The 13,272-nt window shown below is 39.7% G+C and overlaps 1 protein-coding gene across 1 annotated transcript in view; it reads right to left on the bottom strand.

Moving 5' to 3' along the window:
• RCOR1 (REST corepressor 1) overlaps positions 1-13,272 on the bottom strand; it is a 121,983-nt gene that overhangs the window by 82,413 nt on the left and 26,298 nt on the right. The window lies entirely within an intron of this gene.

The following is a 13,272-nucleotide window of genomic DNA, read 5'->3' as shown; positions in this document are numbered from 1 at the left end:
TTGCCTCCCTTCCTTTCCTGCCAACTCTATATGGTTTGCTCACATCCTCTCAAATTTAATCTCTTCTCCATTTCTAATGCTTAGTAAGCCTTCAATATCAAGTTTAGAACACTGTACAGTCTTTAAAATGGCCGTCCCTGACTCCATTCTCAACACCCCAATCTCTCCTGTACTGTCTCAGAATACATTTCTGCCCATACTACACTAGCACACACTGTGTTCAACAAGTTTTACTATTAGTATTATCATTATACCATTAGCGCAGCCCAAGACTTTTATGAAGTTGCTCTCTTAACCCTAATATCAACCCTGAGATAAATATTATGCCCATTTAACAAAGAAACACATTCAATAACAATCTGTGGAATTGAATTGTTCCTCAATTCCCTCTTGCCGAATAATCTCAATAATCCTACCCAGCTCTAAAATTTTATTTTCTATGATTCAGAAGTAAGAAACTTGAGACACTCCATACAACTTATGCCAACCATAGATTTTTAAGATCACAGACACTTAATACTAGCAAACAAAGAAGTTTATTCCTTCCTATTACATTCCTTCTATTCCTACATATTCCCTCCATTAGATTAAAAAACCAAAAGGACACCGGACCGAGATACAGTTAGGGCAGGAGTGAAGGGAAAGGGGTAAAAACTAAAACCCAAATGGAACGGAGCACAACTACATCATTCCCTATGTTAACCACCCTCATCCCCAAATACTGGGCCTTATCAAATCACAAGAGAGGTTTCTCAAATATCCCCAACATGAAATCCAGAAATGATATAAGGTCCCTTTGATAAATATGCAGATTCAGTGCTGCTCATATTCCTAATGTGACTTCTTTACAAAGAGAAATTTCAGTCACAGCTACATAAGTTCAAACCTAATAAATGAACATTACCTAAAAATTTTTAATTAAAAAAATTAAAACTGCAAACAGGTATCTCAATCTCCATGAGGCTTCCTTGGTTCATCCCCCAAATCTTTCAGAGTCAAGGACTACCTAAGATATCTATTATTCTGAAATTTGATGTACACACTAGGATGGATCGAGTGTTCACATCTAGTCCATACACATCTGAATCATGACTTGTCAACTAAGCCTAAGTGGCCAGGCATATGACACACGATCAGTTATTTCAACTAATTCTCTTCCATTTCAAACATGCAACTAATTACAAACATGTTTCACTGGATACGGAATTCCTGAGGAAAAAAATTACAAACATGACTAGTCCTTTCTACTAGAAAGGACTTATACAATTTTGCAGTTGTAATTCCAAACTACCCTATTTAGACAACTTCTCCTACAAAAGGTTAAACATCCAAACACTTTTTAATGAGAAAATTTTCATACATTACAAACTAGACCTGCCTAGCAACAAGTTATAAACTTATGTTATCCTACTTATGTTCCCATGGATACAGTCATGAACAGTACAGTGGCAGCTGTAAAAGTCAAGAAAAGAATCCCAAGAGAATCATATCTAAAACTTGGATAGAAAACAATACTATAAAGGTAAGAATACTGTCTAATACTGTTCCCATTAAAAGCCATCTCTCCCTTCCCTATAAGTCCCAAATAGCTTTCTATTAGAATCTCCGTCTTTAAACCCGTCCCCACCCAGTGTTTCTAAAAACAACTATTAATAAGTCTTCCGCAACAACTTCTGCACCTGAGTTGATAATGGCCTTGGGCTATTTGTTATGTGTGCTATTCCCAGAATTGGTACACAGCCTTCTATTCTTTCTGATGTAGCAACTTTGTCAAATTGCTTTGAAAACAAAGAGGAAAACCCATTCTACTCTACACTGTAAATCTGTGATCTGGGGGAAAGCTAAATGTTTTTGCTGGCTTTCTAAACTATCATTTTTTTAAAAAGTACTGACATTTGGAGAAAAAGTACATAATCCAAAGTGTACAGAAGACAATTATCTTAAACTTGAATATTTATTTCCAGTGTTTAAACACTATAAGAACTACAAAAAACTAAATCTAGATACAATGCAACTAGAGAAAACAAAGGAACGCTCCCTCATAGCAATTTAAAGGCATTCTTCCTTTGTTCAAACAACATTTATTTATTTAGGCAGCTATTTATCTATCTACTTATTTATTTATTTTGGCGGCTGGCCAGTAACGGGAATAACTTTTTCTTAAACTGTAAAATTATTAACATCACAAAAAAGTAAATACTTTTTAAAAAATCACCTTTCTACTAGCAAACTGACAAAAACTAAAGATTAATAATCGCAGAAGTCATAAAGATGATAAATCTGTTTACACAAAATTTCAAACATTAGTACAGCCAAACTAAACATATCATCAAAAGGAAAACATTGACAAAGTATATGTCAAAGGGCTTGCTAGTTCCTTTAACATACAAAAAGTTCTTATAAATCAATAAGAAACTCAGTAAAATGAGCCAAGGTCACAAACAGGGAGTACACAGAAAGAAAAAAAAAAGACCCACAACATATGAAAAGATGCTTAAGTCCCCTAGTTAAAAAGACTGATGATTGCCCTTACTTTAAGAATATTTTCAAAATCTGCAGGGAATAAAAAATGGCCTTTACAGATCTGGTAGTTTATATTTAAATTTTGATCCAGTAATTCCACTTCAGGAATCTACTCCACAGAAAAGTTAATCCAAGTGAACAGAGGTTATATGTAGAAAGACAAGCCATGCAGAATAAGTTGTAATACAAAATATTAGAAACAAGAAAATGTCCATCAGTAGGGTCAAATTACAGTTATATCCATATACTCTATGCAATCGTTATAAAGAAGCATAGCTAACTTTAAGCTCATTTCTGCATATGCATATATGCATTTAAATAAATATATATATATACACACACACACACACACACACACACACACACAGAGAGAGAGCGGTTCAATATTTTTTATATCAGGAGACTTCAGAAATAGATATGAGGAAAAAATGCATGAGAAAAACTAGGAGAAATGAGACAGGGAAGGAGAACTTAGAAATTAGAAATGATAGAAGCACATGCAAAAGAAACCACAAATTTGATTAAAAACAAATATAGCTAAATACTTAAAAGACAAGGAATTTGAGAATACATACTTGCAACAGATATCTAAGTGTTAATATCTCAAACTGATAAGAAAAAATCATAAAAACCCTATTCAATAGGAAGAGGCCACAAAGACAATTCACAAAAGAGAACACCTCTTTGGAAACTGGAAAAATACATACTAAATAAGATAATCTTTTGCCTATTAAATTTATCTTTTGTCCATTGGAAGTGGGAGCATATAGTAAAATATACTCAATATATTGCAATATGCAGCTGGTATACACTGGTATATGTCTTCTGGAAAGCAATCTGGAAATACTCATATGTATAAGAGCCTTAAAAATGTTCATACATTTTGATCCAGTAATTTCATTTTGGGGAATCCAAGAAAATAATCCAAAATACAGGGAAGTGTTATAAATACTCAGAGACTCATCTCAAATTCCTTATAAGAAAAAAATAAAAAGCAGTCCAAATATAGCCAACAACAGTGATTGGTATATCTAGTAATATTCTATCCCACAGACTACCATCCAGTTATTAAAAAGTTTTAGAGACCATGCATATAGAAAACTGTAAATGTCATAATAATAGTGAATTTCCTGTCAAGACACTGCTCTAAGCACTTTATGCATATAATTCATTTAATAATAAAGTGCTGGGGAAATATTAATGGCATAAAGCACTGATACTTGAGGTTTTAGGGGGTTGCGTTTTTTTGTTTTTTGGGGGGTTTTTTTGGTCAGAATCCACTGACAATGTGATGAAAGCTACAGATGCTGACAACTTCCACAAAAAACATACATAAAACATTTTCCATATAGGTTCAGAGGGTCTATGGATTTCAGGTTAAAAAAAAAAAACTAATATGTTCAATATATTCACAACAATGTAAGAAATACGCATATGAAAAAGATGAGGCCAACACAGCCAGCTGTAACAGTGTTTCCAGGACAGTCAGATAAATATATTTAGTGGTATAAATCACCAAATTGGGGCACTAGAGAGAACCATGAGAATTTTAGTCAGACAGACCTGACATCAAATTACAGCTTTAAAAATTGCTAGCGCCATCACATACAACACTGGGTAAGTCAGCCTTAGTTCCCTTATGTGTAAAATGCCTATGTCCTTCTTCACAAGACTGCTATAAATAAGCACATATGAAAGGTGCTCTATAAATAGTAATTCCCTATGCGATTATTCAATAATTTTAAAAATTAACATTATCTATGCCAAAGTCATCTAAAAGTAAATAAACTTGCTAACATTCTCCCCACATCTCAATGTATGAACCTGTCAAACAAATGCAAAGAAATTCACTAGTTATCCTAGAAGTGGACAAACAGCAATTTATGAAATTGGTCTCACTTACTACAAATGTAACGTGTTAGAATTGCTGTAATGCAACATAAAACATGCTGTGAAAAGATGGCACAAAATAGAATATTTATTTCTACACATGAAATCAATGTCAGTAGGTACACCCTGCTCCTAGATGGCAGGAAGCACAGAGCCTCATCTGACCATGAGTGACCTGTTCAGCCAAAGAGATGACACAACTATTCAAACGTGCTGAAGCCTGGTTTGGAGAGATTTGTTTTGTTTTGTTTTATGTATTGTAGTCAGGGTTAATAAGGAGCCTATTACACTGCATTCAAGCTGAGAATTTTCACTGACACTACCCCCCACCCCACCCAGGCAAGATACAGAACTATACCCTTCCCCCCACTGAACAACATGCTTCAGGAAAGACAAAATGCCTTATCCCAGCTTCCTGAAGCACAATCATGTGTGGGTGCACAGTGTACAAGTGGGAGATATTCTAGAGGCACCTCACAGCAAGCTGGGACCTTAAAGGTCATGCCTCAGAAATCTACTTTCTTTTATACAGAAAAGAAGAATTTTTAATTTTAGAATTTTCTTTCACAGTCAAATTTTCAAGATTTGATATTCTATTAAGAATTTCATCTTGGATTAAAAACTGACTTTCCTTCAAAGTATTGGGTAAAAAGGCCAGCCAGTTAGCTCAGCTGGTTAGAGCACAGTGTTATAACACAAAGGTCAAGGGTTCAGTTCCCTTTACTGGCCAGCTGCAAAATAATTTAAAAAGTATTTACCCATATAATTTCCTAGATACCACCTGGCCCCAGACCACATTTGAACTGTGAAAGCCGTTAGTTCAGCTTTCCAATTGTCCTTTGGGTGCCTGTAACAACTTTCTATTCAATTATAAACAAATTTTACAGCTGGAAGAGACCTTTAAAATCATCTAGTTAAGTTCAGAGTGGCACTATATCTCATGAGAAGATTAGGTTCCAGGTTAGCATGTAAGTTGAAAATGGCACAGGGTCAAAATCAATCTTAAGGTTCCAGTCAAGATGGCAGAATAGACAGTCTCCAGTGTCTCTCTCTCCCACAAATCAACCAATTTACAACTATAAAAATGTAGCAATTGCCAAGCTGGGGCCACTGGAGCTCAGGGGAAGAGGAGGAGAGACCTATGGACTTCATGAAGGCAGGAGAAACCACGATGAGACAGAGAAAAAACTGCTCAGAGTGTTTCGGGCCACGGCCGCTTTAAGGCTGGAGCTGCTGAGCACATGGATCAGGCAGGAGCCAGCAAAAGCCATAGCTGAGCCCTTTGGATGGAGTTGCTTGGAGGTGGCAGGGGAGAAGAGGGCCTTGGTGGCCCCCAGGACAGCAAGACCACTATGAGGAGCCAGAACAGCTGAAAATGGGGAGCCATTCAGAGGCCAGTGAGTCATCGCAAGGAACCAGCACAGGGCTCATCCCATGGGAAGTGTTTGAAGCACAGGTGGTGGGGGAGACGGGCCCAATGGAAGAACACTGGGGCACAGCAAGGACAGCCAACTCACCCCCCAATCAGTGCAGGACCATTCAGAGGAGTCTGGTCGGGAATGCAGAATTGCATGGGGCACAGTTTGATGAAAAGATCAGAGTTTCTACACAACCCAGGTGGCACCTGGTCTTCCAGAGCCAGAAGCACCTGTAAGGTCAATCATTAAACCCTGAGCTGCACAAAAAGTCTTCCCTAGGAAAACAGCAGTGATTTAGCTCAACAACACAGCTCAAGTACTGGTTTCCACAGGAAGTTCCCTGGTTTTAGAAGTAAGCAAAGGACAAAAAATCAGTCCCAGCGCAGGCACACCACCAGTGTCTTGGGACCTGTCAGGGGACCTGAGGTATGGAGCTGGGGACCGGACACCCCCCCCCCCAACATCCAGGCACACCACCAGTGCCTCAGGACCCCACCTGGGGGCCCGGAGAATGGAGCCAGGGACCGGACCCCCCCCTCCCCCACAATCAGGCACACCGCCAGCACCAGGGAGGATACCAAAAACATCACCTCCATGTGGGTGGCCCACCACAACCACCACAATAACCTCGGCTGCCACAAAAAGAGACTAGATGTCACAACGCAGATGGTCTACCAGCCACTGGAGTGCATTGACACAAGGAGAGTCACCAGCAGAGACCAAAGAAAATAGGATGTCTCTCTCCACAAAGCCCATGCCAGAGTGACAGAAGAAGCATCTGATCTATGATAATATTGGGGGACCTGAACACACCTTTCGGCACTGGACAGATCATCTAGGCAACAGAGTAACCATTACTCTTTCAGAGGGAGAGAAGAAATCTAGGGTTGTCAGTGATGAGAGGGGGGACGGGGGGGTGCAGGGGATGGAGAGAGATTGGACAAAGGACATAAAGAATAAGCACAATTTGCAACAATATGCATGCTAGTAATATTGATTTGATCAACATATGTCAACACTGAATTCCAAAAACACGTATAATCGATTATGATTCAATAATAAACAAACAAACAAATAAATAAATAAAACAAAAATAATCTTTAAAAAATCTCTCAGGAAAAAAGAAAAATCCCTCAGGAAATTGAGATCAACAAACAAAATTATCTCAGTAAGTTCAAAGCCAGTTTTTCCCTCTACTATTAAAATAGGTAACACTTTTTGTAGCCATTAAGCCCCCAAATAAAGTTGTTGAGTTGTGTTAAGAAGCCAGGTTAAATATAAAACATCAGAACCACTTAACACAGTCATATTCACACATATTTTGTGTGGAGAGATTTGGAAACAAGGAAATAGATTCAAGGTAATACCTATGTGTTGCTTCCTCCAGGGAATAGGTATGACAAGGATGACCTTATGTCCAGGTCAGTCCAAGACAGTTCCAGTTTACACCGGTCAACCTGGCATAATTTTTCATAGGCCCCTGTTGACTTTCAAAGGTAGTTTGGGTTACTTCCACATCCTATGTAGTCACCTCTCACAATGAATCTAGGCTGGACTCCGTGACTAGGAGGTAATCTAGGTAGTCTAGGTAATCTCTGTGACTCACATTAACCAAGGAAATGTGGCTAAAGTGATAACGTGTCAGTTCTGGGCCTACACTTTAAAACTAGCAATGTCTGATTCCTCCCTCTTGAAATATTTGTTTGTGGGACCCCTGAGCCACTATGTTAGATACCTGGCTATCCCACTGGAGATCCTACTAGAAAAGAAAAGACCCTGAGACTACACAGAGAAGAAAAAAGGTCCAGCTGCCCCAGCATCACAGTGGAGCCACCAGATGACACCAGTCTCAGCCAGCCCAGCAGAACAACTTCCCAGATGAGCAAGAATCATAAAATACTAGCAGTTATTTTAAACCATTAAATTTGAGTGGTATGATACACTTTCCTATGAGAGAAAAGGGGACTCCTGTAATTCCTCATGAACCAGTTCAGAAGTGAGTGGGGATGGCTACTAACTTGAGCCAGAAAAGGCAAGCTTTATGACAGCAGTCACCATACCCTTTTAATCTCTGGGTAAGTTATGCACCTCAGATCTAGGAACCTACCAGAAGGACCAACCTTAGGACGCTCTGGGAAAGCTAAAACTAAGAGTCTTCATGTGTAATATTTTTGCACTGATCTTAGAGAGGATCCCTAACTTTGAGTGGCTTTATTTGTATTGAGTACATGCTATGCAGACACTTTGTTATTTTGTTTGTTTGTTTGTTTTTAAAAAGACGACCGGTAAGGGGATCTTAACACTTGACTTGGTGTTGTCAGCACCATGCTCTCTGAAGTGAGCTAACCAGCCAGCCATCCCTATATAGGGATCCAAACCCGTGGCCTTGGTGTCATCAGCACCACACTCTCCCAAGTAAGCCATGGGCCGGCCCTTAAGCAGACACTTTGAATAAGTAAGTGAGTATATATCATGGCTTAAAGAGGTTAAATAACCTGCCCAAGATTCCCCAGTTCCTGCATGACACAAAATAAGATGGCATTTCTATATCTAGTAGGAGGCATATAATGTAATAATAGTCAAGCATATAGGATCTAGGTTAAGTCACCACAAGCTAGGTTCTACCACTTACCATTTGAGACCTTAGACAAGTTAAGTTCTCTAAATCTTAGTTTCATCACCTACACGATGGGGATGATACCATTTGTGTTGTAGGACTGTTGTGAGTATTAAATAAGTTTGCATTTGTAAAGCCCTTCGGCACAGTGCTGGTTCTCACACATGCAGAGCTAGAAGGAAAGGAGGTAAGAAGGCTGGCAAGGTGCCTTCAGAATTACTTCTGCTAAGGGCTGGCCCGTGGCTCAACTTGGGAGAGTGTGGTGCTGATAACACCAAGGCCATGGGTCCGGATCCCTACATAGGGATGGCCGGTTAGCTCACTTGGGAGAGTGTGATGCTGACAACACCGAGTCAAGGGTTAAGATCCCCTTACCAGTCATCTTTTGGGAAAAAAAAAAAATTACTTCTGCTCATCCATGGTCAGACTGCAAAAAGCACTTGTAAGCCAACAAAGGTATTTGCTGCTGAGAATTCCAGGCCAGAAACCTCTATTTTGTATACTTCCTATGAAAAGTTTCTGTTCATATTTTTAAACAAACAAAAAGTTGTTAGAGCCAAATTTGCACCAGGCACTACTCCAGAAGCTGGGGTAATAGAAGAGCACAAGATTAAAAAAGCCCTCACCTCACAGTTTACTTTCTACTTGGAGGAATCAGACAATAAACAAGTATAACTAAGGAAATACGTTAGATAGTAAGACTGAGTTAAAAAAAAAAAAAAAAAAATAGACGCTTGGTCTTCCAGGAGTGGGGAAGGGGCAGAAAACTATGGCAGTTTCATGTGCTCAGTGCATCGCGGGAGTGGCTCGTTTCAGGCCTACCCAGTGTGCACCTAGAGTCAGGAGCACACTGTGGGAGCAATCCAGTTCAGCATGTGGAAGAATGGCATTCAGTGAGCTGTGCCATCATTTCAGACAAGGAAAATGTAACCATGGCTGCAGAGATCTCCTTGGGTCACTCCAAGCAGTTACTAAGCAATGTAACTGAACTGCAGATCCCTGGTGAAATATCTTTCAACAAATCTCTATAGGAGGGGCTGAATGCAGAGAACTACAAAACTAAGACACCGTCATCTTCCTGAAAGATGAGGAGTACCATTCTTTGCCTATCATTATTGGAAGCAGTATTGGTGGCCTTCTGGTTTTCATCATGATTACAGTCATCCTGTTGAAGTCCAACTTTTTCAAAAGAAAATATCAACAGCTAAACTTAGAGAGCATAAGGAAAGCCCCGCTGAAACCAGAGAATCTGCTCACAGAGGAAAACTAGGACCTGCTTCCTCATCCATTGGGAGAGAATATCAATCCACCTCTGAACTTCTAGAGACTTGGTGTCGTGCTACTTTTTCCTTTAGGATGATCTAGAGCAGCAATGAAGAAATTGTTTGTAGAATTTGTAGAATATTGTTTTTTAACCATACATTGTCCCAACAGTGTTTGTGCATTGTGCAAAAAGTAAACTTGGGAAGCATTTGCTATTAAACAAAGTTAAACTGTTAAAAAAGAAAAAAAAATACAGCAAGGAAGAGCCAGGGATGCAGCTGAAATTTTAGATAGATTGACCAGGAAAAGCCTTGCTGAGAATGTGACATTTCAATGCAGCTGGGAAAGAATAATCTATATGAACTGGGGAGAAGGGGCAACTCAGAGGAGCAAGGAGAAAGCCCTGCAGGCAGAAGAATAACAAGTGCAAAGGCCCTGAAGCAGAAGCATATCTGGCAATGGTCAAGAAACAGCAAGTAGTTGGATGTAAACAGAGTGGAGAAAAGGGGAGAGTAGCTGAGGTCAGGGGTGACAGAGACTAGATCCTGTAGGGACTATACTGGCATCTTGTTTTGGATGTCAAGTGATTAAAGGTTTTCATGACAGTTAATTTTATGCATCGACTTGACTGGGGCACAGGGTGCCCAGATATTTGGCCAAATATTATTCTGACTTTGTCTATGAGAGTGTTTTTGGGTGAGATTAACATATGGACTAAGTAAAGCAGATTGCCCTCCCTAATGCGGGAGGGCCTCATCCAATAGGTTAAAGGTCTGAATAGAACAAAAACTCTAAGAGGGTACTCCTAAAAATTTTTTTTTAAATAAAAAAGAGGAACTCCTCCAACCTCACTGCATGATTTGGGACATTGACTCTCCTGGTTCTCTGGCCTTCAGACTTGGACTGGAACTCACACCACTGGCTTTCCTGGGTCTCCAGCTTGTCAACTGCAGACGTTGGGACTTCTCAGCCTCCACAGCCACATAAGTCAACATATATTTATTTATATAAAATAAATCTCTTCATTTAAATGCATATACAAGAGTACTTCAAAAAGTTCATGGAAAGATTCATATCCTCTTTTAATTCTATTTTCCACAAACTTTTGGAGTACCCTCACATACATATACATATGTCAAATAAGGTAAGGGCTACAAAGTGACTACTGGATTTGGCAACATGGAACACACTAGTGACCTTAACAGCAATTGTGGAGGAACAGACAGCAAGCCTGAATGAAATGTGTTCAAGAGAGAACAGGAGAAATTAAATGGAAGACAGAATTCAGACAATCAAAGAGAGTTAGGTTTTGTTTGTTTATTTTTAATAAAGGAGAAACAGTAGCCTGTTTATATGCCAAAAAGAAGGATACAATAGAAAAGGAAATTGTGATGATGCAAATAAATGAAGAATTACTGGAGTAATGTCCTTAAGTAGGCAGAAGAGGATAAGTGCACACACTGAGGGGTTGGCCTTAGCTAGGAGCAAACATAGTTATCGGAGTACAGCAGAGTATCAGGCACAGATATAGACAGGTGGCACATATGGAAGTGGGAGCTTGTAGACGTTTTCTTCCAATTGATTCAATTTTTTCTCCCCCAGGAAAATAAAAAGAGAATGGAGAAAGAAGAACTCAAGGTTTAAAGTAAGATATTTCAACTACTGTCTAGGAGAGTAACTAGAATAGGAAAACAGAATATAATCTATAATGGGCCTACTTAATGTTGGTGTTCATGACTTTAAAGTGAGACTGGTCAGTGGTTTCTCCAGCCACTTTTAGCTGCATGGATGCAAGCAGAGAATAGGCAAAAAGTTGGATTACACAGGTCGTAACAGGTGCAGTCCCAAATCTACTCGGTCTTGCTTGACAGTCTACATCCCTACTGGAGCAACCCTAGCAAAAGTATGCAAGCTCCCAGGATTATAAAGCCCCGGCCCACTGTGGTATCTCATCTTCTAACACCAACAGCTGCCTCTCCCTCCCCCAGTGGTAAGGCTGGGCTTTGGTGACCTTCATTGTGCCCACTGTGGCAGAAGCCCCAGAAGTTCCAATGCCCAAATTCAGCTGCTTCTCCAGTAACTTCAAGGAGAGGCTAAGTAACAAACCCGAAAGCACAAGACAGTTAAGACCCTTGGGGTAACTTGACCAATAAGAGACAGGAGATGGGAAGGGGCCAACAATTGAATTTCTTAGCCATTCTCCCCACATACGTGCCCCCAGAAGTATTCTGAGAGGTGCCATGATTCTCTAGAGATTTCCAGCATGACCAAGCCAGCTAAGGTTCTTGTAAAGCTGTGGCCAGCTTGTTAAGTTACCACTTTGGATTTGCTTTCCCTTTCCTCACCTTGCTTTCGTTTTTCAACCTTCACTCTACCTTCAAATGAAGTATTAGCACATAGGCTTTATTGTAAGCTCTGTTTTCTGTGGAATCCAGTGTAAGACATAGGCTGTGGCTTAGCCAAAAAAGTAGATGAAATGAGAGGAAGACAAGGGAATAGGAGGAGAGGATGTATTATAAAGCCTGGCTATGGAATTTAAGCTGAACAAAGACAGGAGAACGTTCAAGGAAACAGGTGTCAGGATCAGTGAACTAAAAGTCATGATGGGGTTAAAGACTGCAGGAACTGGGATGTTGGAAGGTGTGCACACAGGAAAGTGCAGGAGGGGTAGAATGCTGAGTTTGAAATTGAGATGACAGAGGAATTTCAGACAATGGCAACTCAAGGGAAGGGTAGTCAAGGTAGGGTAGAGAACAGGATCCCTAGAAGAGAGGTCAAGGAACAAGGAAGCCAAGGTATTTGAACGATCAGGGTCACTGTGTAGTTCAACCTATGAAGCCTTCATAGTAGCCCTGGGAAGAATTATCTTCAGGAATACTGAAATCACAAAAGACTACAGAAATTGTACTGGACTAAGTAACAGAAAGGTAGAAACTACTTCCCTTCTAGGAGACTAAGTAATTCAGATCCCTCCCACTAGAGAATAACTAGAGAAGCTGAAAAATATATTTAAATTAGTTCAGTTGGTTAGAGCACAGCCTTATAACACCAAGATCACAGGTTCAGATCCCCATATTGGCCAGCCATCAAAAAAAAAAAAAAAAAAAGGAAGAAAGAAAGAAAAATATATTTAAAACATCTGCTTAAAGGAATCAGAAAACTAACGAGATATACCCAGAATGCAGGAGAGACTGGAGCTCAGAAAGAGATGTTCAGCTATTAGGGTCACTTTTCCTCCCAAAGGTATTTGACAATTCTAGAGGGGACCACTAAGAGTATAAAACATTGAGTAATGCACCTAATAGCATCTTAAAGTTCAGGTAGCAGTCACAAGACTGCAGGGACTGCCATCATGGGGAAGGGAAAGAAACAGTGGCCACCTGAATGCCCCTTTCTTTGGGTTGGGAGCCTAAAAGGCTAGGGTATACCCTAGGAATTAAAGATGAAACTGAAGAAGTTAGACCATCAAAGAGATGAACAGAAAACAGGTAATTGGGAAAAATAAGTTTTGTTAATGTACAGTCGAGCCAAGCATCTATAATTAACATTAATTTACTGTAT

The sequence above is a fragment of the Cynocephalus volans genome, chromosome 3 (genome assembly GCF_027409185.1).
Source record: "Cynocephalus volans isolate mCynVol1 chromosome 3, mCynVol1.pri, whole genome shotgun sequence".
NCBI classification, from domain to species: Eukaryota; Metazoa; Chordata; class Mammalia; order Dermoptera; family Cynocephalidae; genus Cynocephalus; species Cynocephalus volans.
The sequence above is the reverse complement of the archived record's forward strand: the minus strand, read 5'-3'. Positions and strand labels throughout refer to the sequence as shown.